We start from the raw sequence: 22430 nt of genomic DNA, 5'->3' as shown, positions 1-22430 counted from the left end.
ACCTTGTTGACGTGCCTCAGCCAAATCATCCTCAAAACTAGCAAACATTCCATTCTCCTCTAGCAAACATTCCAGTCTCCTTCCCCTATGATGGGAGGTATACAGATTAGCTCCCACCCAAACGACCATATGTGTCCACAATAATCTGCACATATTTCTCCATGATACCTTTATTAGCCACACTCACACTGCCCCTTTCTGCTCACGGATCTAAGGGCATGGAGCAAGCACAGACATATTATGAAGACTGAAAGACTGGCTGTGCAATGCCGGTGCACTCTTTTCACATACAGAGCATAGTTGATTGGCGTGCACTGTTTCTGCATCAGTGTGAGACACACTGATAAACCAAACATGGTCAGCAGCCTTCAAACATTACTTTATACTTTCATGTGTATTATGTTCCATTCCCTATCGGTGCTCTTCTGAGCTATTCATTGTGTAAAGCCGATTGTGCATATGTGTATGGTACGTAGTAGATCCTGCCTGCACACTTTCAGTACAACAGAAATATTCCAAAGTCAATTGGAAGGCTTGAGCTGAGACTATGTGCACCACACAGATTAATAAAATAATTGTTCACATCGGCACAATGCATTTCTTACATCATGTGATAACCAGATCACACACACTAAGGCCATACACTGAAACTGTGAAACAGCATAACTGTGATAAGCACAGGACTGCATACACGACACATCAATATCAAATACTGTCCATGGCGTTTAATTCCACAATGAATTTTGCTCTGAATAGAAAAGTAGAGAATGCTTATATGTAGGGCTCCCAGTGTTATGGTATTTATTTTTTTAACATTTCCGTCTGTATTTATCCATGTTTATTTTTTGGCTATCTTATTGGTATATATCGATATTTATTTGGAGTTTTGTGAGCCGATGAGATGATAACTCGTATATTTCTGCATTTATTTAACAGATAAATGTGTACTCCTACTTTGATGCATGTCAGATTTTAGCACATTACACAGCCAAATATAATAAAATAATACACCTACATTAAAAAAATAGTATAATAGCACATATGCATGTTGAGATATGCTGTAATTTAAGCACATCTCATTGAGCTATGTAGTTCTCCTTGCTGCCATCATGTACAGCTATTGGCCTGAAAGTCATTCATCTCAGGATTGTGAGTCACTCAAAGGAGGCCAAATTATGTGTATTTTTCTGCCTTTAAAAATGAATACAGACAGGAAAAACTGTGTTTTCCTTCTGTATTTATCTGTAAAAATCAGTAAAAACAGAAAACAGGGAGCCCTACTTATATGCCAGTTAAACAGTCTAAACCATCTCAAGTGGTGGCTATGACAAGGGACAAGGAATCATAAAGCTGTTATATTGTCACAGGACCAACTTTAGAAGATTAGGAGGTTTTTGTGCTTCTTCTGTAATCTATGAATGAGCTGCTACTTTCTAAGCCTAACGTGTTCCTCATTTCAGAGACCTATTAAGTACCATGTTTCACAAAGAACGCCATGCTAGTTTCCTATTCCTTTCTTAGCTCTTACCCAGTTTTGTTCCCTGAATCCATGAATGACTCTGTCTTTAAAATTTGAGTCCTTTTGTGCCACCCACAGAAGAGTATGGAGTTTAGTCCAAGCCAATCTTGTGCACTCCAGCTTCACTCGGTTATAGCCAGATACCTCCTAACTTGGTATTTGCATTTGCTGTACCCCTGAGAGTCACAGCTCTGTTGACCTTTGAGCTTGTGTAGTTGCTGTACTGACACTAGTTCCCTGACAGAAATGCCTGTGTGTGTCAAACCTCATGCACCTAACATATCACCTCCAGTCATTTCTTTCCAGCAAGCTTTCACTCAACCGACCCCCCGCTCACACCTGCCGTCATAATATCAGCCTTCAGCACATTGAGGAGCCTTTCAACTCTGCATACCCAATCAGTCTCATGCATATAAATTTAATCTCATGCATAATCGATCAGAGGCCACCCGACTCTCCAGCACCATTCATTATAATGCAGTCACACAATCACTTACCCGACTTCCACTGCTACTGGGTGTGCCAAGAAAATACCATTCAGGAACCCACACCAGAATTTAGCTTGAAACAAAATCTCAAGCAGCGTATTCTGGTGGTTCACAAAATGAATATGGAGAAAATAACCATTAGCATGCATCTGTTTTGCAAATGATGTGCCATGACATGTTCATCAACACCAGGTTTCATCTTACTTAATTATTGCTGGCACCAAACAACTGCAAAAATATAGTGAAAAGTAAAAATGGGGCAAAACATTGATTTTAATGTGCAGTAAAAAATATTCCCTGACCTAGATTATGCACATACCACACAGCCTCCTGTCTCCTTCACTCCAGGCTTTTTTCACTGAATTACGCTCCATAACCAATGTAAAAGCAGAAGCTGTGGTTATACTAATGTTTAATCAATCAATCAGGGGTTTGTAAAGTGTACTACTCACCTGTTAGGGTCTCTAGGCGCTGGGAGAGGTGGGTGTGCAGCTCCATTCGGGTCATTCGAAGAGCCAGGTCTTGAGGTCTTTCCTGAATTGGTGCAGTGTTGGGCTTTGCCGGAGGTGAAGGGGGAGATCGTTCCAGCTCTTGGCTGCGTGGTAGGAGAAAGACCTTGCACCTGCTCCATTCATGTATAAGCATGGGACGGTGACCAGAGAGAGGTCGGCTGAACGGAGGTTTCTCTTGGGGGTATGGAAGGAGAGGTGGTTGCTTAGGTATTGTGGTCCATTTTTCAGCAATTGATACTGAGATGATTGTAGGACTTCACCACCATGTGTCTCAAATGTCATATAGGACAAGCTACATTTTCAGTCATTGAGTCATTTACTGTAAAGTTGTCTCCTCTTTGTCCTTCACTGTCAATTGTTTACGTCCGATTATTACTTACCTGCCAGAATTAAGATTTTGCTTATCACCGGTTGAGGTGTGATCCAAGACAAACCTACATGTGATGTCATTAACTCTATTGATAGTGGTTTAAGTCATGCGTGTTTCTCTTGGCTGTATGAATACATGTACCTCAGGCTTATATTTGATATAAAGTGAGTTAGTTTTACTTTTTTTGTCAGACAACGGAAATACTCTTCTTAGAAGACATGGCTGTTATAAAGAGGTCCAAAAGGCAGGTAAGGAGGAACTCTTCTTTATTGGTCATACACCACCACAGGTTCCAGCATAACTCGAGAAGGGTGCATTGGAATGTTCGTGACAGGGAAAGGGTGGAACTAATAGGAGGGGAGGAGGAGGGGGGAAAGGAACGTACCAAGTGGGAGGATTACAACACACCTCCCTGCATAGGGAGAAAGAGAGAGAGAGAGAGAGAGAAGGAGAGAGAGAGATATGGAGGGCAGGGAAGAACGGGGCGAAGGCGGAGAGAGGAAGAAGGAGAGGACAAGGAGCCTACAAGGTGAAGGCAGTATCAAACGGGCAGCGACAAGGTCACTGCAATAACCATGTGAGCTGTTAACCAACAAGGCCTGCAAGGGGACAAAGAGGAAAAAATAACATTATCTCTCACTTAACACAGTAGTCTCTTGTCCAGATAGGTGAGCTCCTTGTTCTCAGAGATCTTCTGGGATTAAGTGTTTGAGACTCTGTCTCTGGGTTACTACCGTTGTCGAAGACACCCCTTTGTCCATGAGGGATGATTCTGTCCATGCTCCATGTTTGGCCATTGTCGAGATGGACTACATTCTTTCCTACACTAGATATTTTGCATGGATCCGAAAATCTTGACGCTTCTTTCCTGCGTGCTTTAGGTAACTCGAGAAGGGTGCATTGGAATGTTCGTGACAGGGAAAGGGTGGAACTAATAGGAGGGGAGGAGGAGGGGGGAAAGGAACGTACCAAGTGGGAGGATTACAACAATGGCCTTTTAAAAGGCCTCACATTCTGCTTGGAGACTGGGAACATTAGGAAAGTAACTACAACAAAGTTCATACATTTTTCAATGATTGCCAACTTAGGAGAGAATTCAGCTTCTGGCGACAGGATAAAACTTGGGCCTACACATCATGATTTTTGCCGCAGTGATTATAAATTAGGAACACATTTGAAAAAGAAAGAAAAGAAAAACGATACGAAAAAATTCGCAGACATATCGGTTAAACCGTCAACCAGCCATCGACCTACCGGAAGAAGTCAACCGTTTCTGGGGATGATATCATTTTTACTGGAAGAAAGGAAGTTAGGAGCGTTGGCAGTTATCCGTTTTGGAGGCCCGTCTAATCAGGGCCCGGTGATTCATTATTAGCGTCAGCAGGCGATCCATCTGACATGCAAGGGGAAAAAATTAGCAGCTGTCACCGCGTGACGAGTTAATTTCCTGACAGGCCTGCCACAGAAAAGCCATTTTGGAGACATGGAGATGGCGCAGGAAAATCCCGCGCCGTGTTATAATTGGAGAGAAAGAAAGGGCACGGAAACTAGAGAGATAATGGGCGGAGGGGGGGGCTTCAAGTAATCCACAAGCGGGTAATCACTGTTTATGTATTTACTCACAAAAACAGCGTCGTGATCACCTGAATTACTTACCTTGGCGGCTCGACGGTTCCACAGCCTTATATTTTTTTTCGGGGCCTTGTCATTATTTTTAGTAATTTGTAATTAGGATACCAGACAGACGCGCTCCGGTGTGCGATTGGCTTATTGCGAAGTGACACTGAAACCTGACATTTTATTGTAAAGAGGAGAAAACGATGCGATTCCTTTGATGGTTCCCATGCAATTTTCCTAATTAGAGCTCAGCATTTCTTCGTGGCACTGTTTTTCAGTGTAATTCCGCATTAGAATAAACAGTAAAACTTCAAGGGAATAGGGGTTAAAATCACAGACTTGTTTATATGATTTTTTGCTGCATGTTCTGAGATGGGTATTGTTTGCAGAATGTGTACAGCGAACACGTATGTCGAATTCTGCCGCATAACAACTGAGTTGCAGTGCTAATCTTTTTTTTAACTTCCTTGAGACCATGCCCAAATCGACCATGTCCAAAAGTTCGACAGAATATTTAATGTTTTTGCTGCAATTGGGAAATGCTACATATTCTAAGTAGTAACCTTAGTTTGAGTGCAAAGGCATTGTTCATCATGTTTTCAACAATGTGGTAGAATACCACATTGTTGGTATCATTTGAACAGTGCCTTTGCAATACACTGGTCGACTCTTTCCAAATACTCCCATCCACTCATCCACCCAAAAACCTCGTAAAACTGTGAATATTCCTTCACTTCTGTACTGCAGGGTGAGATGCAGAAGTCATCTTGCTTTCTGCATTTCCCACATCCTTAAGCAGGTCCGGGACATAAAAATACACAGATAACCCGAGGTGTAGATTTACGAAGGTTCCTGCAGTGCCACACTACCTAAAATTGGTGTTGCATTGTTCAAATGTAAAGAAAAATGTAGAGCAACTTGATATTTAGCAAGTGCCGCACAGTGTTACGTGGCAACGCGTGCCGATGCAGGCATACATCGGATGGACCCCTCTGCCCCCGAACTCAGTGACTGACACCCACACACTGTAATGCAGTTTGGGTGTAAGACCATGAGTGGTCTACTCCCCTTTATTTAGAGCCTCTGGGCACGCCTGGCCAGGGGATAAAATGGGTGAACATCCAGGCGGCTCTTCAAAACAGGACTGCTAATCTTCTACTTCCCTTCCCAACTCGGACTTGAAGATCACAGTTCATTTGACTTGACACACAGCCTTTAAGCCGCTGGCTGGGTTGAGGATTGGGTCAGAGTGTGTATAGAAGGTGTTGGATGTGACTAGGCAACTCAGGGATGGGGGATCTAGATTGTGTGACACCAGACAGAGTCCCCTCGGTACCCACCAGACACCGGTCCTCTGGGCTTTCTGCCGCCTCCTTGCTTTCCTCACACCCAGGAAAGTCAGCTTCTTCTTCACCGTTAGTTTGATCTAGGTTTCGGGGCGGGGTTTCAACTTTCTAGAAACACGAGTTGGTCCGGGCCACCATTTCTTGTCCTTTCCTGGTGGTCACCATAGTACCGTAACTTCTTAGGACTGTCCAGATCCTTGGCTCAAACGGCGTCCTAAATTTCCACCCAGGCTTACAGTCATTGATGATGACTTTGTCCTCAGGTCGGAGAGAAGGGGTCTTTGCTCCTCGGCTCTTGCTGGTGAGTGCATTGCACCTTTCTCGGTGCGCCTTGGTTTCTAAGGCGTCATAAGGTGACGGCACCCACCCTGGGCATGTAGGGGTGGGATCCCAGCAAGGCCCATTGAACATCAGGGTCCACGGGGCTTGTTGAGTCATACAGTGAGGCGTTTCCCAATATTCCAGCAGGAATGACTGGAGGTGGCGTTCAGGATCAACTTGTTCGGCCACGGCGATATGGAGTGACTTGTTTAGGGTGCGCAAGCATCTTTCAATCTTGCCATTGGCTTGTAGCTATTGGGGAGTGATGCGACAATGAAGTATTCCGTGGTGCTTGATGAAGACGCCAAATTCCACATCCTGAAAAGGTGGGCCATTGTCACTCTTGATCTGCATGGGTAAGCCGAAGATGACAAACATTTTCTCCAGGATGGGAGCCACGTGGGCTAATGCCATTGAATCAACTACCTCCACGATGGGATATTTTGAGTAAATGTCCATCAGGACCAGGGTGGCCCTCCCAATGAGGAAGCTCCCATAATCCAGCCTCAGTTTGGACCACAGTACTGTACATGATTCTTCTGTAATGATCGGTGCTGGTTTCTCGGGTTTGCTAGTCAGTTGGCACGCGGGACACTTGCAGACGACCTCCTCAGCCATGTCCTTGAGCCCGGAGAACCACACCTTCTCTCTCATACAAGACTTCAGCTTTGTGGTACCCTGGTGCCCCCCGCGTGCCAATTGTGTCACATGGTGCCTTAAAGCAGCCGGGATGAAAATGTGAGATCCCCGTAGAAGGATTCCATCCTGTGTCATGCTGAACTCATCTCACACCCTCCTCATATTCATCAAGATTTCTTGGCCCTCCAAGGACCAGCCATTGGCGTCTTGAAGGAAGTTCTGCCACGTCTCATTCTGGACGGCAGTCTGTGCTCGGGTGAGAACGGGGTCTGTTTCAGCCGCTTCTTTGATTCCCTCCAAGTTCAGAGCCCTGTCCACGCTTGAGATCATGTTGACATAATCCTCCACTGCGTCAGATCAATGGCCATCACTTTGAGTCATCAGAGGTATTGGGTGACGAGAAAGGAAGTCAGCTGGATTTTTGGATCCTGGCCGGTAGATTTCCTCCATCTAGTAGTGTTGTAACTGGATGGCCCTTCGCTCAATCCTTGGAGGTGGATGAGGAGCTGACACATGGAACAGCTGAACGAGAGGCTGGTGGTCCATGACAACTTTGAACGGTTGGCTGCTTAAAGGTGGAAATGTCCTCACGCCCACTTGATCGCCAGGGCTGCCTGCTCAATTTTTGCCTAGCATGCCTCAGTTGACGTCAGTGCCTTGCTGGCAAATGCCAATGCCGCCCACTGACCTGGTTCTTGCTCTTGGGCGAGTATAGCCCCCAGGCCTACTGGACTGGCATCTACCAGTAGTTCGGTGAGCTTGTCTGGATTGAAATACACTAGTGTGGTGTTGTCAAGAAGTGTATATTTGATCCTCCAGAATGCGTCTTCTTCCTGACAACCCCAGACCCACTTGGTGTCCACCTTGGTGAGGGCTCTTAAAGGTTCTGCGATGATAGCGAGATCCGGAATGAATCTCCTGCAGTACGTGGTCATCCCTAGGAAGCTTTGCACCTCTGAGACTGTGGTTGGTGCTAGCACTTGTTTAATTGCTTGCGGGGATCAACTTGTATTCCATCCAGGATGAATACGTTTCTGAAGAACTCAATAGTCGACTTGATAGAATGGGCACTTTTCCTTATGCAGCATAACCCCATGCTCCCATAGGCATTTTAGGGTGGCCCGAAGGTGTTTGTGGTATTTGGATGCTGTGGCAGAGTGGATGAGAATGTCATCACTGACATTCGGGATGCCTGGTAGTATGGATAAGGTCTTGTGTATCTCATTCTGGAATACTTCAGCAGCAGACAATATTACAAAGTTCAGGTGCTTGTAGCGGCACAGTCCCATATGCATACTGAAGGTAGTAATTTACCTGCTTTCCTTTGCTAGTAGCAATTGGTGGTAGCCGACATTTAAGTCCAGCTTCGAGAACCATTGGGATCCATTGACGTCGGCTATAATGTCATCCATTGTAGGTGTTATATGGCACTCTCGCCTAATGGCACATTTCGGGAGTCGCATGTTGATGCACAGGCGTATCTTTCCTGGCTGTTTTTATTTTTCTGCAATTACCATTGGGAAGACCCAGGGTATGAGCTTCAACACCTCTTCTATCACCCCTTGCCTCTCGAGCCTCTCAAGCTCTCGCTCTACCAGTGGCCAGAGATGGAATTGGATATGGCAGTGCTGGAATGCTAATAGTGTGATCGCAGGGTCAATGTGTAGGTTTACCGGAGAGTACTAGAGGTGTCCTAGCCCTCTGAATAGTTTGGGAAATTGATCCAGCAGGTCATTGACTTGTTGTGACTTCACACGTCTGGCAAAAGATACTAGGCCAAGATCTTCTGCGGTGTGGCTGCCGATTAACGTGTCTGTCTCCTTATTGATGATGTGGAACATTGTCATAACTTCTTGGTCATTGGATTGCACTGGTACAGACATACGCCCATGGACTTCCGTATGCAAAGATCTTGGTGTGTGACATGACTAGCTGGGGTTTTGGCCAAAGCCGTTTGTATTGTTGGAGCCCCATCACGTTAACTGATGCTCCCGTGTCGATGATGGCGTTTACCTCAGACCCAGCAGCACAGATAATACATGTAGGTTGTGGCCTCCAGTGACGCCTTAGTTCCCTCGTAAATGAGATGAGGAATGTCTCTTCTTCTTCTTCCAGATGGGGACTCTGTCTCAATGGAAGCTTCACATCACCCTGATGGGTTAAGTTCATTTGGGATAACTGACGCACCACCTTCGTTGGCGCCTTACTTCCCTTGGAGTTCTTGTTCTTAAGCTTTCTTCTGCAGACTGATGCAAAGTGATTATTAAGCCCGCAGTTTGAACACAGGCTGCCTTGGGCGGGACACTCGCTGACAGGATGTTCTTCTCAGCCGCAGTACCCGCACCTCGGCCTTGTGGATGGGTATCTGTGCCCTTTGGAAGTGACACTCTTGTCTTTTGTCCGGATGGAATTGGCTTTTTTGATTTTAATGGTCGTGGCCATTTTGGGCATCTGTGTGATGGCTAGATCCATCTCGTTAGCTCGAGCTGCGGACAGATCATGCGATCTCAACAGGATTAAAGTATCATCTAAGCTGATGTTTGGTTGTCTAAGGATCAAACTGCGTAGCATTTTGTTACGACAGTCTTAGATCAGTTTGGCTTGAATTTCTTGAGTTGGTCATCCACTATGCAGGTGCTTGCTTGCTCACGCAGTCTAGTGTAGAACGCATCAATAGATTCTCCTTCCCCCTGATGGACTTGGCTCAATTTAAACTTTTAGAAATCCTGTTTCAGTTGTGGATCGAAATGAGTGTTGAGTGCTTTCACTGCTGTGCCATAGTCTGTGGCTGGACCAGTGTTAAGTAAGAGTTGGAATTACTTGTAGATTTCCTCTCCAGCATAGTGAAGGAGCAGGGATCGTTTAACGGCACCATCCGTTTCTTGTGTGGCGATGAAATAGTTGTTGAGTTTCCCTATCCACATCTTCCATTGAGTGGATGCTGTCGCTGGGTCTGCAAGCTCACTGAATGGTGGCAGTACCCGTGTGAGCGGTTGCTGCATGGTGGCTTGCCTTGGGGGTTGAGCTGCATTCACTTCATCTGCCATCCTGGCCTGTAGTTGTAGTGTAACACATGGCCTTTGGACACAATCTTTAGTGTAATATGGTGCTGGGCACTCTCTGGTTTAGTTGGCAGCGTGTCCAATGTGGTGTTCTGTTTTTGAGCCTTTATAGATTGCCTCGACTGCCTTTCTTTTGTTTATTCTCTCACTTTTTCCCCCCTTTTGTAAGGGCCAATGCTTGTTGACTAAACTGTCCGCTTGATTTACGGCGTGAGTTGGACGCAGGCAAATGGGCTTTGAGTGGCCCCTTGTGCACGTGGTCTGAGCTGGGGAGCACGTGTTGCGTGAGCCGCAGGCGGGGCCTTGGGTTCAAGCCGCTACTTACTGCGGGCTTGGCATGTAGTGGACGGGGCCTTGCCTCTGTGTTCTTCCGTGGCAGCTTGCCATCTCTCCTTCTCGCAGGAGTCCCATCAGCCCAGCTCGACTACGGCTCTGTGGGATTGCACCGGTGGTTGGAACGATGATCCAGCTTTTGTGTTGGCAGCACGTGTTGCTAGGCCACTGCGACTCCTCGTGTGTTCAGGGCGGGGCCTGCGGGAAGGCAGGGGTCGGCTCTCGGCAGTTGCAGGTGGCCACGGCAGCTTTTTGATCTCTCTCTCCGTGGCCTTAGGGTGCGCGGGGGCGCATCCCACCCTCGTCGCCAGTGTTGCTTGGCACCGCGTGCCCATGCAGGCAATCACCGGGTAGACCCCTCTGGCCCTGACTTTAATGACTGACACACATACTGTATTGCTGTTTGAGAGTAAAACTGCAAGCAGTCTACTCCCCTTTATTTAAAGCCTCTGATCATGCCTAGCCAGGGTATGCAATGAGTGTACATCCAGGCGGCTCTTCAGAACAGGACCGCTAATCTGCTACACACAGCAATGATAACAGTACAGATGCAAACAACCCCACACGTGTCAAATTAAATTTTGCGTTGTGCAACAGCCCAAAGTGACAACTTGCAGGACTTTTTTATTTGATGCATAAACCTTAATACATTTATCTTCATGCAGATGATTGCCTAAGGCAACATATGTGCACTCTTCACAAATGTTAAACGTATCAGTCAGTGAAAAATCATGTGAGGTTGCCCACCCAACATTTACCAGTTATTTGTGCTTCCTTTTTTATTTGGACCAGTTTTTCACACAACACCATGGGCCATATTTATGTCCAAGTCATGCAGTGCATTTCAGCATGTGACCTTGCTGCACTGCGTGTATTTAAGTTAATATGGTGTATTCCTGCCTTCCCCCTGCACTAGCGTCCTTTTGGCCGACGCGGGCACCCTTGGACCATGGTGCAAGGGTGCCTGCATTGTTAGGGGTATTGTTTTTCTGCAGGAAGGGGCACCTTCCTGCACAAAAACATTCCCCTGAGGCTTTTTCCTCTCTCTATGCATGGTGCGGAATGCAGCACAAACAGAAACAGGAAACAACAAAGAGAAATAAACATATTTCTCCTCGTTACTCCTCACCTGGAGGTTTTTGCCGCATTTCCAAGTCTTCCACTTCTGGTAAATCTGGGGATGCATCAAAATCCATGGATGTTGTGTGGGAACTAATTAGGTGTTTGTGCATACTCGCAATGTAATGCCCACTTTACATATATCATCAGCAGTTTTGCAAATATGCAATTCAGTGCCACTTAATGCATACTCATGGGGGCCTTATATGTAAAAAACCTTTTGCGTCACACAAGCATCCACGGATGACTTAATAAACCTGATCCTAATGTCACTGCCAATATCAATTGGATAAAGGTTATCATTTGATGCAACATTTTATATTAAGGATTCTAAGGCATTGATAATGCCATCAGTTCCGCCTCTTGGAGCGCTAAACTATTCTGCAACACCCAGGGAGCAGAGGATGACAGCTGACGTGTTGTTACTGTACAAAAACAACAGTTGATGGACAGAATGCAGAACACTGTCATACATTCACCCTAGTACAGAGATCTGGGCTTAAATCCATCGTTTTTTTGCTCACCATGCCATTCCAGTTTGAACCAGCCATATGCAAATCAGTCTTGATCCTGTGCCTCATGGGAACAGTCCAGCCCGAACTGCCAAGCCAGGTTCTCCCTGGACTGGAGACAAGCATCCTAGGACTGGTTTCGGGCTTTCAGCCCTCATCAGCCAGGATAGCTTGATTCCAGTGGTATAGAGAGCACAGGACCCACGTCTGGGCATACCCGTCCCACTTGGGGTGACAAATGCAAAAACAACAGTTGATGGACAGAAAGCAGAACAATGTCATACATTCACCCCAGTACAGAGATCTGGGCCTAAATCCATCGTTTTTGTACTCACCATGCCATTCCAGCTTGAACCCAGCCATATGCCAATCAGTCTTGACCCTGTGCCTCATGGGAACAGTCCAGCCCGAACTGCCATGCCAGGTCCTCCCTGGACTGGAAACAAGCATCCTAGGACCGGTTTCGGGCTTTCAGCCCTCATCAGCCAGGATAGCTTTATTCCAGTGGCATGGAGAGCACTGGACCCACGCCTGGACATACCCGTCCCACTCGGGGTGACAAATGCAAAAACAACAGTTGATGGACAGAATGTAGAACAATGTCATACATTCACCCCAGTACAGATATCTGGGCCTAAATCCATCGTTTTTTTGCTCACCATGCCATACCAGTTTAAACCCAGCCATATGCAAATCAGTCTTGACCCTGTGCCTCATGGGAACAGTCCAGCCCGAACTGCCAAGCCAGATCCTCCCTGGACTGGAAACAAGCATCCTAGGACCGTTTTCGGGCTTTCAGCCCTCATCAGCCAGGATAGATAGATTCCAGTGGCATGGAGAGCACGGGACCCACATCTGGGCATACCCGTCCCACTTGGGGTGACAAATGCAAAAACAACAATTGTTGGACAGAATGCAGAACAATGTCATACATGTACCCTGGTGGTGTTACTGTGAGCAGGTTCAGATCCTGACGGCTATGAAAAACCAATGGGCATATGTACAGAACGTCACTTTTTAAGATGTTCTGTTGGTGTTAAGTCCAACACCCTATTTAAGAAGACAGCAGTAAGCCACTTAACGTGGCCTTACGCCGCCTTGTAAATAAGGCCTCCTTTCGCGCTACATTTAGCATGAAAGGGGTGGAAATGGGTGTTGAGGTGGGGGATCTGCTGCAATACCCATTGATTTTGACGCTGCCCCCTATTTACAAGGGTGGCATAAATATGGGAAAGCGCCAAAATTAAGACCAAGAAAACCTGGTTTTAACATGGCAAAATGAGGAGAAATGTTTAATTTTTCCTTGTTTTTGTTGTTTCTATGTGTGCTGCATTATGCAGCTCACAAAGAAACGCAAATCGCCATGAAATATTGTTTACGTGCAGGAAGGTGTGCCTTCCTGCACATAAACAATCATTAAAAAAGTGACAATTTGCAACTTCTATGTGTGCTGCACAATGCAGCACACATAGAAGTTACAAATCGCCATTTGTGATTGTTTATGTGCAGGAAGCAACACTTTCATGCACATGAATAATCATTCCCCCCAAGGCAGTCACCCTTTCACTATGGTGCAGGGGTGCCTGCATTGGCGCTAGGGAAAATGCAGGGGTGCGCCATATCATTGTAAATACAGCGCATCCCTGTGTTTTTGAACTGACGGAGCACGGTGTTACCAATTTTGAAGCTAACTAGTTGGCCTAACGGCTAGGGCGGTCGACCTCGAATCTCGGGCACCGGGTTCGAGTCTTGGCAATGACATCCTGTGATTCTGGGCAAATCACTTAATCTCCCCGTGCCTAACAAAAATGATGAATGTGTCCTCATGTAACACAACTGGTGCTATGTAAAGCGTTCTGATACCGGGTCAAGTTCGTGCTATAGAAAACTCTGTAAAAAAAACAACAAAAAAAACTTGCACTCCGATGAGCAATGATTCTGTCCCTGATGCAAAGAAGAAAGTGTTCAGGACATTCTTCGTTCAAACAGTGCCGTGACGAGCTCACTTCTCCTTCAGGTTACCACTAGCAATGGTCAATAGATCTTTAAACAGGCTCTTAAAATGAATCTACTATCAGCTTCTATCATCCAAGGACCCTGATGGTTGTGGGGTTATGCTGCTTCTAGAGACAAGAGGACACCACAGTGCTGATAGCTTCCACTCTCTAAAACACCCCTTTCACATAGCATAATACCACGAAAACACGAAAACAACCAAGGTGGCAGCATGGACCAGCACTGCACGTCCATTCTTTGTGCTATCTTAACTCTTTGGCTGGAGAACAGTTTCTGGCAGGATGAATTCAGAGGACATGTTGGAATAAAGTGGTGGAACCTATGAATGAAAAAAGGTGCTGAATAGCCTGGTACACAATACACAGGGATTTGAATTTTTTTCGGTGTGCATTCAACACTCAGGTGTATAGCAGATCTCGGCGTAGGTGTACGAAAAGCGCAATTTCTTGGCCACCCAGAGTGGAAAAAACAAAAACCTGCTATGCAATAGATCTGGGGACCATTGTAAGTCGATGATAAAAGTTGAAACTGGGGTTCCTTATAGGGCTGCTTGAGCTGAAGACAGAAGCTGTGGTAGTGCTAACAAAACACAGAAATCCTAGGGTCTATGGACTACCTCTAAGTATTATTTAAACCTATGTGGTAGTAAACCTGACTGGTGAAAAGGTAATGGATTCAGTATGTATAAGGGCAGATCCCTTTAAGGACGAAATCCCTCACTCACCAATGGTGACATGCTTCATCATAGGGACTATCCTCCCAAGGGAAAAACCTAGTTCCCTTGGGGGCTACAATCCCCTCACTGAGAGGGAGGAGCTCAGGGATGTTTTATCTCTAGTATTTAGGACTGACTAAGTCCACATATGATGAGCAAGAAAGTGTGAGCAAGGGTGCAGCGCAAAAAATAAAGTTAGTGAGTATGTGAAAAACGGTGATGAGCTAAAACTGGCTAGGAGGCACCAAAGCCAACTTTAATCAAAAGGTGCCTACTGTCAGGATTTAAAAAGCAGTACACCTGCAGTATGGATTTAAAACTGCAATGGTGTGGGTTTTAGGTGGTCAACATGTTTCAGCCCACGAAGACCAAAGGTGGATCGGGCTTTCGTCAGGACCTATTCAGAAAAACGCTACTGCACGTGAATAAAGTGAATAAACTATACAAAAAGGATATCGGGCCAATGCAATATCATCAGCCTGTATCTAAACCTGCATGCACCCGCAAAGGCTGGGTACAGGATCTCACCTCTCGTCTGGCAACCGCTCAGGAAGGCAGCACCGCTCTATCCGTCGGTACCGCTAGACCGGGAGAGCCTGCTGCCGGATGAAGCATGTCACCATTGGTGAGTAAGGGATTTCGTCCTTAAAGGGATCTGCCCTTATACATACTGAATCCATTACCTTTTCACCAGTCAGGTTTACTACCACATAGGTTTAAATAATACTTAGAGGTAGTCCAGAGACCCTAGGATTTCTGTGTTTTGTTAATAGTTGTTTGGGGATATAATCCTTTAGTGGTCTTTAAAACTTTCCCTAGGACTCCCTTGTTCAAACTGTGTGTTTATTGCTGTGGTAGTGCTGCCAGGCCCTGGTTCAAAGAACTCAGAACCAGGGCTAGTGTGCAACTTTCACTTTCTTTAACCTAACTGGTGCATAGTGCAGCACTAGTTTACTTGTCTATTTGCACCATGGTGGCAGACTTTGTTTGGAACAGAGCATTACAGTGCAGCTCCTGTCCTGACTCAGTATTGCTTCTGTAGGATCACCTCACTTGAATTGAGCCTTGACAAAGTTTGCTATCATGAGGATGAAACTGCAAGGAAGCACTTGGTCATTCTGAAAGCATACCAGAGTTGCGATAGTCGTTGTTCAAAGCGGAATTGTTTGGTTTTTGTTGATGGCAAATATTGGCAGGTGTTCAATGGATATCACTTTAGAAATGTTTGTTACCAAAGACTGGAGGATTTATTTTCATACGTTTTATACGCATGGGATGGCATGATGTATATCCATTTGTACTTCAGTAACACCGTAGTTTCTGTCCATACTCTTTTTTAATACTGTGATTAATACTTGTTTGCAACTACGGCCGCTGTGATCAATTTCCATTATTAAGATGCATTTTGTGTCTTGGTTCCAAAGATATTGGTCACCAAACATTATGATAACTGTCTTGGATGCGTTCAAATTCAGCCGCTGATGCTGCACTCACTAATGGACTGCAAGCCAGAAATATTTGGTCAGTCAGAGTATTTGAATCCGGTGATAGCTCTAATTTCAGGGGATGAGTACTCCATTGGGGCGATGTAGTATTTTACTCCATCGCCTTGCGGAAGTAAAGTAGACCCTCCACAGTCAAAACAGGTCTTCAATCTGAACGCTGTGACCAGAAGAACCACAAAGAGCACATATGCTTTACAAAGGAGTGGGGAAAGGAAGAAGTATGGCGGCGTGCCTCAGGGAAAAATGTAAAACTGGGCAAAGTGGCTGAAGAGCAACAGCTTGGCATTGACCAGATAGAAACAAAGCTTATTATGATGCAGGGGCTGGTCCCTGAATCTTGTGTTTTACAGGTGTCAGACAACCTTAATGGTCGCCAACTGTAATATAACTAGGGCTCCCGGTTTATGGTATTTATTCTTTTAACATTTAAGTCTGTAATTAGCTATATTTATTTTTGGGACATTTTATCCGTATTTATCCATATTTGTTTTGTGTATAAATGAAGTTGTAAAACTGTACATTTCCATATTTATTTAACTGATAGACACACACTCATACTTTGATGTCAGTCGTGATTTAGCTATTTAAGCTGCCAAATATTTTGTTACAATACATCCACTAAATATTAGCATTATACCACAAACGTATGTTAACATATAACAATATTTATATCAATTTCATCCTGTTTTTAATTTACCATGCTGTCCATCTGCTCAGCTGTTGGGCTGCAATTTATAAAAAGACAGTACGGAGAGTTACTTAAAAGAAGCACAATTGTCTGTATTTATCCTCTTTTAATAATAAATTCAGCAAGAAAACGCGTTGTTTTCTGTCTGTATTTATCTGTAAAAATCAGTAAAAACGGAAAACAGGAAGCCTTAAACATACCATAAGTATTTGTGAAGCACACGGTCACCAAGATGTGTATCTTGGCACTGAATAACAAATGTTTATTTTTACCCATCTCAATGGTACTCATTTTATCGACGTCAGAAGGATAAAAGGCTGAGTGGACCCGCAGGGATTTGAACCTGTGACCGAGGTCAAACACAGGCCCCTACAGTGGATGCATTAGTCCACTAAGCCACCAAACCCAGCTAATGTAGACCCTAGATGTAATATAATCAATGTACAGAACCTTGCTGTCAGCCTCGTTGCATTTCTCATTGAAGAGAAACACATATATGAATTTCTGGGCACTGTAGATAGTGCCTAAGAGATCAGGTGATTTCTGTGAACATAGAAAGGTGAGTCTCCAAGAACATCTCCATTTGGCACATCTAAGTAAAGACACCAGGTATGGACATACAATTGAGTGGATCTGTCATTCTGAAACCGGAAGTGGCAATAGCCTTTATAAGAAATTTGGACCACTCCCTGGTATCAAGAATCCATTGAAAACAGCTAGACCATTTTTTCAAGCAAGATCATTTTCCTTTCAGACAGGTATAATCTGAGATTATTAAGGATGTTAAATTTAAGAAGAGACGGAAGTAAAAAGGCATGCTTTAACTTATCACTCCTTGGAGGAGATGTCCTATTGTACAAAACTATAACTATTTTGTATTTAGAAGTTATCGATGCCACCTCACAAATATCTATGAGCCTTAGGGACTTTAGTTGGTAGCAGAAAGACTAAATGCGTTTTTCCAGAGGGAGTGCTGGTTTGACGTCAGATAGTCCTCAATACTCGACTGTAACGTAAGACAGAATTTTAAGTAGATAGGGATAGCTTAAGGATCTGTAAAATGGCTATAGTTAATTAGATGCTAAATGCCAAGAGTAGAAAGTATAAGAAAATCACATTCTCATAATGGGCACAGACAGTATACTCTAAGGGCCAGATTTACTAACTTTTCAGGCAATGCAACGCAGCAAGGGAACGTTATAGGCAGGATTCTTTTTTTGGAGGAACGGGACACTTTCCCGCACAAAAACAATCCTTAGAGGTTTATTCCTCTTTCTGTGTGTACTGCAGAATGCAGCACAAATGGAAAGAGGAAATAACAAAGAGAGATACAGATATTTCTCCTTGTAATGCCTCTCTGTGATAGGCACACCACTTTGGTGAAATCCCAGATTTACTAAAGGTTTTCTGCCTTTAGTAAATCTGGGCTTGGGTCAAATTCCATGGGTCGATGCGCGGGAACGCCCATGCTCCGCCCATGCTCCGCCGATGGAACGCCTACCACAGCAAAATGTAACGCAATGCAGCGTGAGTCACTGTGTGGCATTGTGTTTCTTTACAAAGCCAAGAAAGGCAGCACAGATCGCCCTGTGCATCGCTTTGTAAATCTCATTAAAGGACATGCATTGCCTTGCCATGACGTGTCATGCAAGAACAATGCAAGTCCTTAGTAACTATGCTCCTAAATATACAGGAGAAGAGGGTGCCAGAGGTTATACTATGTTACTTTTAGGTTGCATGTTTTTTATATCGAGCATACCCATCAAGTACTTCCCTCCATCGCACTTTATCTTTCATACTTATGTCTGCAGATATAGTTTTACCCATGGAGGATCATAAATGAGGGTGCCCTTAAATAGACCATGATCAATACAGCACGAGTGATGTTGTGCTGGGTGTTGGGATCAGGGTGGGACTGGGAACAGCAACCACCCCTGGAAGGTTGCTGCCTGACTGGCCGTGGAAACGGGGATAGGAGGAGGGTTGCGGGGGGGGGGGGGGTTCCTTGCAAAAAGCACTGCTCCTGCTTTTTTTTACAGGGGGCGGATAGTGCAGCACTGCTGCAAAACCGACTCCCGGTAAGAAAAGCAGCCCATGCGGGCACAAAACCAGCCCCCACCCCTGCTGCCTACTGGGGAACTGCCCGGTGCCCTCTACGGCCAGTCCGGCCCTGGTTGGGATTTCCCTAGTGTTTCATTCGAAAGGCTTGGTATGCAATTTTGACTTGCCAACTACACCGCAGTGGGGTAGTGGGTGATTTGACCATCTGCCTTATTCATGTCATTGTGCTAGTTAATTCATCTGCATGGGGTTGTGTTAGGATTTGTGCTGTACAGTGTGCAAATACTTTCTGGGTATTAGTAGAGTGCTTATGTGAGTGGGAGTCTGTTGGGTGTATGAGGCTGATCACATTTCTGAAACTGTTTAAGTTGATTTTAATGTAAGGTTATTGACTGAGTATCATCATTCCAAATGCAAACTTTTTTTGTATGTAAATGTACTATTTATTGCTTTTCACAGGTTAGACACAGCAGTGTGGGATATCAGCATTCCCGCATAAGTCGGAGTCAGTAAAAATGCAACATTATTAACAGTTCCCCAATTGTCCCCCTCCTCCTCCTGTTGCTCTTGTCGTTTTTGCAATTGCAAACATATTGGTGGAATGAACATAGGCAAGATCCTCATATAAAGTGGCAGAGCACAATCGTGGGATTAACTTTCAAGGTGAAGAAGGATATTTTAAAAAACAGAATATTTCCCAGTATCATTTACAAGTGCAGCCTCTTTATGCGACAATTGCTTTTAAGCTTTTTTTTAATTCATTTTCTAAACACAAAGACAAAGTGTCACATTCAGCATACTCATTCAAACATCAGTAGTTAGAGGCAATTCTAAACGCGCAACATAGTGGAATAGACGTAAACCATCAGAATGGTATTTTGATGACGCCGCTAGCGTCACCATGAAGTGTATTGAGTTTGCATTACCGAATATGTTCTTTATAAGCATCAAAGTGTAGAAAAAGTGGCGGATGGAATGCTTGGATTAGTCTCAGCCACTGGTAATTACTCTGAGGCACATTCCAGTCCATCGTTTTTTTGTACACCATGCAACCAAGGTTTGGACCCAGCCATATGCAAATTAGTCTTGACCCCGCTTCATTGGGGACAGTCCACCCTGAACTGCCAGGCCAGGTCCTCCCTGAACTGGAATACAAGCAATTCAGGACTGGATGTGCCATAGTTGGGACTCATCAGCCAGGTATAGCTTGGTTTGAGTGACCCAGGGTGCATAGGACCCATGTCTGTTCATACCCATTCCACTTAGAGTGACATACAAAAATATACAACAAATATACAAAATGTGGTGGATGGAATGCTTGAATGAATCTCAGCCACTGGTAATTACTCAGGGCCACATCCCAGTCCATCATTCCATGGCACACCATGCCACTTCAGTTTGGACCCAGCCATATGCAAAACAGTCTTGCCCGAGCTCCAGTGGGCACAGGCCAGGTTTTCCCTAAACCAGAACACAAGCAGCCTCAGTTATGCCTCATCAACCAATTATAGCTTGGTTCCAGTGGCTCACAGTGCAGTTTTATTGGGAAATAAGACCTACAACAATGGGGACACTTTTGCCCAGAGCCTGGCAAAACTATTTTATTGTAGTTAAAATTAAACAGTACTAGAAATGTGCCAAAGAACATTTACTGACTGTCAGCAGAAGTGCTTTGATGTTGGTATGTAATCAATATCAATAGTGTTTGGATGTCATGGTGAAGACAAGAACTCTGCTTTTAAATTATTTTTGCAGTGCCTGAGCAACTTGTGAAGCAGAAGGAATGAGAGACATTATGCTTAGGCTTATAGAAGCTAGTATGTGACTGGAGAGAAACTCCATGAATAGTGTGGCCCATGTGGGTAGTGTTTTGCTCCTGTTAGTGTATATCAGAGGCTGCTCATTGCATATTATTGCAAACAAGTTGCTGCAATTATGACCAGAGTCTGGCAAAGGAGAGTGAGAGATGGTTGTACCTTGGATTGTGCCAGCAATCTTCAAGGGTGGTTTGTTTCAGGTTCAGGTGAATGTGATCCTAAGTTCAGCATCATCAAACCTTTCTATGAATGACAAGTAGTGTAGTTCTCTCATTGTGGTATCATTTTGAGATGACTCAAGTCTTCGCTTCCTTCTTGAATACCAGGTCATCTTTGATATTTCCTGTGTTTGCCGGCAGATAATTCCAAAGTGTTTTTGATGTACAGAGAACAATGTGCCACCAATGTGTTTCTTTTTATATGGATGGATATATCTGCTGCCGGGCTAGACAGCAGGGTTCCTTTCTGCGTATGTTATTGTAGGTGTAAGTGAATAAAATGTGGAACCCTTGCTAAAAAATGCATTGTGGGTGATGTAAAGAGTCTTGAAGACTCAGCATCTGGCAATGGAAGCTAGAAGAGTACTTGAGGGCAGGTGAAATGTGTTTCTGTAAATGGATGTGTAGAAGTTGTTTTACTGTAGCATTACATAATTTTTTTTTGTTGCTTTTTCAGGAGCAGAGGAAGCTGGTCCCCAGGTGAAGAATGCACAATTAATACAAGGCAGGGTAAGAAAAGATGGTAGCCTAGAGGATCTGCAGGAAACCAAGGTACGAATGACTTTTTTTTTGTAGAATTCCCATGGTGTAGAACATAGTTTTTGTGACTTGGTTAACTGTAAGGACGAGCGATAGGCTGAATAATCACTCACTGGTTATGCACTGAGTTCCTGGTGCAAGATGGTCATGGACTGATAGTTTTCCATCCCTAAATCTCAGGACCATTTTTTGGTAGGGTTGAATTTAAAGTAATTTTTTAGCATCCACGGCTTGATCTAGTCCCGAGACGTCTAGCGCTTTTGGGTTTTTAAGCTTGTCAATTGGTGAGCCCAAAGAAGATTCTCTTAATCTTGAATTAGCTTGTCTGAAATAGGACCGATACCCTCCAGTAACATTAGATTTCTCTTGTATAAGAGCTGATGTTTCAGAAAGGAATCCCGAAACTGAAAAGCTGTTAGACATAAAACATCCTCCAAAAGCGAAGTAGGCAAAAATACAGTCCTCTAGACTTTATTGAAGATTCCAGGTGGTGCCACCTAGGTGCAGTTCAGCAAAATTGCTCACATCATCTTGAAGTAAGCAGGGCAGAAGTTACCTCAGATCTAGAGCTTGACATGAACAAATAATAGGAACGAAGAGGAGGAAGGGGTAATGAACCAGTAGAAAAACAGCACTGTGACTGTTGTGCGGCAGAGAGGAACGGGCATTTGCTTCCTTATATAATGTTAAACAGGAAACAGGAAGCTTGGAACCATATAGGAGTATGAAAAGTAAAAAAGAAATAAATGAAAAAACATGAAAATACTATACTGGAAAATTCTGTAAGGTTTGAAATGACATATTGCCCAGTGTCTGCATATTTCAAAACAAATTACCATAATTAGTACGGAATCGCTGTGGGAGCGATGCCACTGAATTACTGGTCTCAAAGCTACCGGGGCAAAGAATCTGGTTCAAAGGTGACCTTAGCAGAAGGAGAAACATGACACATCATGCTGCAGAAAATTCCTTGGGTGCAAGCCGCTCCAGTCAAGATGTGCAGATTGAAGATCAACTTCCGTTCACACCTAA

The sequence above is a fragment of the Triturus cristatus genome, chromosome 5_2, assembly GCF_964204655.1.
Source record: "Triturus cristatus chromosome 5_2, aTriCri1.1, whole genome shotgun sequence".
Taxonomy (NCBI): domain Eukaryota; kingdom Metazoa; phylum Chordata; class Amphibia; order Caudata; family Salamandridae; genus Triturus; species Triturus cristatus.
Note: the sequence above shows the minus strand (reverse complement) of the source record.